This window comes from Coenobita brevimanus, chromosome 109 (genome assembly GCF_032717465.1).
Source record: "Coenobita brevimanus isolate Jiangsu-jjx chromosome 109, ASM3271746v2, whole genome shotgun sequence".
Taxonomy (NCBI): Eukaryota; Metazoa; Arthropoda; class Malacostraca; order Decapoda; family Coenobitidae; genus Coenobita; species Coenobita brevimanus.
The window spans coordinates 13,611,389-13,617,705 of NC_137062.1; the positions used below are offsets into that span (position 1 = coordinate 13,611,389).

Consider the following 6,317-nt stretch of genomic DNA (forward strand, 5'->3'; position numbering starts at 1 on the left):
TATGAAGACCGTAATATCCACAACGTATTGAGCAACACATCAGGTATTTTATAAAATTTTATGGTAAAATAATTACTACTCCAAAAATAGACATAAGATACTATGATTCGTATCTTGTTACAAGTGTGTAAAAATTCCTTAGTAAATGTAAGGCGTTTATAGTCTTGTCATAAACGATAAATATTCACCTAATAAATGTCGCATATATACCTACATGATTTTGCTTTTCTACAGATTTCCACTTTTGGCTATTCCACTGCACATTTGTCCACATCACGTGTACAGACGCGTGAGCAAAATAATGAGGGAACACCTGCCAGGGTTATGAAACTCTTTCTGATTGGGTGAGGGTTACCTGAACTACCTTTTTCAAAGTAGAAAACCAACACAGTGGAAATATAAGCAAGAACTATGTTCATTAACAGGCAAAATATTTCCACAGAACGTATATGGGATTGTCAAAGGTTATGTGCTCTTGTTACTACAACATGATAAAGAAATATTAGAACACCAAGTTTACTTCCATGTAGCCTGCTAACACTCACCAAGCAGAACACCTGTTTACTCAGTGTCTGTATAAAATGGTTGGACTGTTACTCCTTTGCACACCTCACTTCTGTCCAGACAGCCAGCCAGTCTACACGCTTCCCACTCACTCCACCAGTCTTCCCTTAAGGTGAGATGCAGCTCACGTGAAGAATATTTCTCTTTCCCTGGGAGAGCAGGAACTGTTGACGAACTGAATTCTTAATGGTGACTTACTATAAAAACACAAAAGAAACTTCCATTCTAGTATTGCCTGATTGATCTCTTTTGTATCCCTTACTCCCGAAGCAAGAACGGGTGTTATGATCAGTGTGTGTGTGTGTGTGTGTGTGTGTGTGTGTGTGTGTGTGTGTGTGTGTGTGTGTGTGTGTGTGTGTGTGTGTTCTTACCTAATTGTACTTACCTAATTGTATCTTTACAGGAATGAGTCAAGCTCGTACTGTCCCGTGTCTTGAACCATATTTATCGTACATATCCTTAAATTTGTGAATTGTTTTGGCACACACTATTTCATTCGGTAGTGCATTCCACTGATCAATTGCTCTGTTTGGGAAACTGAATTTCCTCACGTCTTTATCACCTCTCTTCTTATGCAGTTTTTTGCAGTGTCCTCTTGCTGATGCTTCCCCATATGTTAAGTAATCATTTATGTCTATTTTCTCCCTCCCTGATGCGCATTTATATAGCATTATCATGTCACCTCTTTTCCTTCTCTCCTGTAGTGTTCGTAGATTCAGTTTATTTAGTCTTTCTTCGTAGCTTAGATCCCTTAAGCTTGGTATCCATCTTGTAGTGACCCTTTGAACTTTTTCAATCTTGTCCATGTGTTTTTTGAGATGAGGACTCCAGGCTACTGATGCATACTCCAGGGTTGGTCTGATGAATGATGTTATTATCCTTCTTAGCATGTCTTCATTTATGTATGTGAATCCTATTCTCATATTTGCAAGCAGTGTATACATGTTCCGTACCTTCTCACTGATGTGGTCAGCCGGAGATAGTCTGTTATTGATAATCACACCTAGGTCCTTCTCTCTTTCTGATGTATGTAGGGTTTTATTTCCTAACGTATAATCCCAATCAGGTCTTTTTCCACTTTCACCAAACCTGATTACATGACACTTGTCCACATTGAATTCCATTTGCTATGTATTACTCCATTCATGAAGTTTATTTAATTCTTTTTGTAGCTCTTTACAAGAGTCTGTGTTAGTAATTCTCCTTTGTATTTTTGCATCATCTGCAAACATATTTAGATAGCTTTCATTTCCAATGTTACTGTCTACATCATTTATATACACTAAAAACATGATTGGTGCCAGCACTGAGCCCTGTGGTACTCCACTAGTCACTTCTTTCCATGATGAGTAGTTTCCCCTTAGTACTGTTCTCATTTCTCTTTTTATGAGAAAATCTTGCATCCAACAAAACAGTTTGCCTCGAATTCCTACTTGATGGTACAGTTTCCATAAAAGTCTTTGGTGTGGTACTGTGTCAAATGCTTTCTTGAAATCTAAATAGATACTGTCCACCCATCCTTCTCTTTCCTGTATTGTGTCTGTTACTTTGTCATAGTGGCTCAACAGATTAGTAACACATGATTTTCCTTTTCTGAAACCAAACTGTCTTTCTGTTATCATATTGTGTTCTACTAGATGATTTACCCAAGCTTTTCTTATAAGCTTTTCTAATACCTTGCTTACAACACTGGTCAGTGATACTGGTCGGTATTTGAGTTGATTTTGTCTATTCCCTTTCTTGAATAAGGGGACAATATTTGCTTTCTTCCAAATATCAGGTAGTTTACCTTGACTCAAGGATTTCCTGAAAATTAAAAATAATGGTTTACTTAACTATTTTGCACATTCTCGTAGCACCCAACATGAAATTTCATCAGGACCACTTGCTTTTCCTCTGTCTAATTTACTTAACTCCTCCTGTATTACTTTTTCTGATATTTCTATATCTGGTAGTATGTGTGGGCATGCATGTTCCACATAGTCCCCCTCAAAATTTTTTTCTTCTGTAAAAACTGATTGGAAATTCTTATTCAGTGCTTCACAAATACCGTTCTCTTGTGTATAGGTGATTCCCTCGTCCGTAATGGATTGTATTATATCTTTTACTTTGGTTTTGCTTCTGATGTAGCTGTAAAATAGCTTCTGTTGATCACTACTTTTATTTATAATATCCTCCTCAAACTGTTTTTGGGCTTCCCTCCTTATTCGTGTATAATCATTTCTTGCCTGTTTGTAATTATTATATGCCCTTTCACTATTGTGTCTTCTGTATCTATTCCACAACAAATCTCTTCTTTCTTTTGATTTTTTACATTCTGTATTGAACCATTTCTTTATTTTCTTTTCTGCTTCTGTGGGATGTACTTCTGGACTCCTATTTCATAAAATTCACAGAATTTTTTATATACAGCATTGAAATCTTGTCCTCTAAGCTCATTTTCCGAATCAACTTCTAAGAAATACTTCTTTAGGTCTTGATAATTTCCCTTTTTATAGTTTAGGCTCTTTTTGTAACTTTCATTGCTGTTAACTATGTCATATGCTATCCTGAAGTTGCAATTTAGTACTGCATGGTCGCTTTTGCCGAATGGAGGGTGATATATTAAACTGTCAGTATCATTTTCTTGCCTAGTAAACATGAGATCTAGCATTGAAGGTACATCGAGTTCTCTTTTTCTGGTGGTTTCCCTCACATGTTGCGTTAGGAAAAACTCTTGCACGAGATCCAGGAGCTTTTGGTCCCAACAGCTTTCTTGGCTTACTATATCTTGAGTATTCCAATTTATATTTGTATTAAAATCTCCAGTTAGCATAATTCTTTCCGATTTCTCTTCCATTTTATGTAGTAATGCTCTTAAAATCTGAATTGTACTCTCTGCCAGGTCCTCATATTCGTCTCTTTCCCATGTGTTTGATCTGGGTGACATGTACAAGTTGGCTACAATTACTTTCCCTTCAGATGTGTTGATCTCTAGTGTGTGTGTGTGTGTGTGTGTGTGTGTGTGTGTGTGTGTGTGTGTGTGTGTGTGTGTGTGTGTGTGTGTGTGCTAAATAAAAAAATAATCATCAGATTGTATCTAAACTTTTTCTTTTTAAAAATAACGTTTGGTTCAAAGTAAAGATCACCTTAAATTGTTTGTATCTTATTGAGACCAAACATTATGGAAGGGATAAGGCTAAGGGAAGAATATTAACATCTGATTTTGAAAAATTATTTGTTAAGGTCAAAGTAAAATTAAAGGTCAAAGGCCAAGGTACTTGTCTATTTCACGTGGGAAGAAAACTCAGTAAAGAAAAAAAGATCAGGCATTAGCAAAGGGATTAATGTCTGTGAACAATTAGTCAAATGTCAAGTTCATAAGGCAAAGACAAAGTTTGACCCCGTGTGTAAGTGTGACAAGAGAATAACAGTGAGAGCTTTTATCTGATTTGGATCGAATATAGTGGATGAGCTAAGAATAACAAAATGTTAACACATTTTCCACACGAATATTTCAAAGAAGCACTCAAAATGTTTACTGATTTACATGAATATTTCCAAAGTCAATGTCACATATAAAAGTCAACTTAACCATTTTTTCCGCTGTAGACTGAATTTCGTGGAAGGGGTTGGACTAAAACATGGGTGAAGAGATTTGATTTTGAATTTAATGAAAAGTCCTGGTCATATAACAGGTCAAAGGCTAAGATCAATGGGGGAAAGTCAACTCAAACGTATTTTTTTTTTATTTGAGCCAATGTTGGAAGAAAGTTAGGGAGGAAATGAAATATCAAGTTTGATATTAATCTCTGGAAGGTGAAGGTCATTGTGCAAAATCAAATATTCGGTATTTATACCATTTGTACTGGCGCTGCTGCAGGCACTGATTCCTTCTTGTTGTTAGTTATGATTCATAACGTTACTAGGAACTGTTTGATCAAACAGCCATTCATCCATACATCATTATATCTAGTGTTGCCCAAAATAACTGTATGTGTCCTAACCTTGGTTTACCGGCTGTAAAGGAATCAATATTATAAATTCCCTTTTACATTCTCAGTCGCACTACCTTCTCACAAAACTATGTCATAAAAATGTTAGCTACGACTGACTGACTAACGAACAAGAGTGGTCATCCATTTACGTGAATGAAATTCATCTTCCAGCAAAGACTATACCTGCAACTATCCCTCATTTCCATATCCGCAGATACGTTTTATTCCTATCACAGTTTAAGTGACGTAGCAGGTTATTACAACAGGAAGGTTTTTGTACCATGGTTACTACAAAACATATCACATCATAACGGATATTAAGTTACCTTAGCACGCCAGGTATGGAAGTCTGTCAAGCAACAGCAAGTGTGGTCCAGGGTTACCCAGTTTTAAACAAACTATTTTTACCCATTTTAAACCAAATTATTTAGATAGCAAACTTAAATAATTCCTTTCTGATGACAGTTTGCTCTTGGTTGGCTTATCAAAAACCCACATGACAACTCTTAATCCTTTATCAGTGCCTTACTAACATTAGTACTTGAATTTGTTGATATAGCGATATTGGAGAATAACTGTTTTATGGATAAACAGCCAGGTGGAGTGAAAGAGGAATATTTATGGACAACAATGTATATGAATATAAAAATAACTCAAAATAGGTTATAATCCCTGTGATCTTTGCAGAGGAACGAGAGACAAGAGGCAAGATGCAAGTGTTTCTGTTACTGACTCTCCTGGTGGCCGTCTCCCAGTCCGCGGTAAGAGTACCCACAACCTACACCCTCCTCATTACTGAACACCTGTCAAAGAAATGGATTTGCCTTGACCTTTACTTTGAACATCATCAGCTAACTTTACTCAAACGCGATAAAATACTTATCGTCAGGAGCTAACACCACATTAAAAAGTTTCTATAAATAAATAAATAAACAAACAGAGAGAGAGAGAGAGAGAGAGAGAGAGAGAGAGAGAGAGAGAGAGAGAGAGAGAGAAAACCATACAATGGAGTGATATGGAATCTAATATGGTAATCATCTTTTCTGGGACGAGGGAAGCTAATGCAGCATCCATCTGGGAGCCAAATCTTCACACATTCAAAGCGTCTCACTGTGGCGAGACGCTGTCTTCCGTAGGGTAATATCGTTTTACTGCACAGGACGGCCCTGCAGTGGCGGTTACTGGCCTGTGGTTGATGGGTCAGCTCGCTCTAAGAGAACTGGCTAACTCAGGATCAAACAGGGATAAAGGCTGATGCGTATACGTAAATAAAGTTGCCATTTTATTATCCGGCTAAAGTCTTTGATTAGCCTGGTAAAACATTCAGCTGTTACTTCTCTGTCACAGAATGTTCAAGTTGACGCGGTCAGGAAGAACCTCGATAACGAGGAGATGGAGGTCGACCAAGTCGACGAAGCAGACGACATTGTAGAAGGGACGCTGAACGACATGGAAAATGAGCACCAGAGTAGGATTTTGTTACCCAGTCCAACCTGCAGTAACACTGGTGGAGTTGCCTTTATATTTACCTTCACGTCGTAAGTCAAGGCAGCTAACTCTGTTGGTCAAGAGGCTTATTTTCTATACAAATTCCTGTCAATTTTACTCCTTCCTACTGTATATCTGCTGAATATGTATAACATGAACAATTTAATAGACTACAGAGTTCTATAACTCAACAGCAATTAGACCTATGTAACCGTCTAACTACCAGAAGGCCTCTACTGCCCACAACTTTCTATGATATTCACCCACTTCCATTTTTTGCACCATCTT

General features: G+C 37.3%; 1 long non-coding RNA gene across 1 annotated transcript; it reads left to right on the forward strand.

Moving 5' to 3' along the window:
• The first annotated feature begins 623 nt into the window (after nt 1–623).
• On the forward strand, nt 624–6,083 carry LOC145417088 (uncharacterized). The gene is made up of 3 exons (XR_013900411.1): nt 624–676; nt 5,229–5,302; nt 5,889–6,083. It is a non-coding gene; the product is annotated as an uncharacterized LOC145417088 (long non-coding RNA).
• Nucleotides 6,084–6,317: the final 234 nt, after the last annotated feature.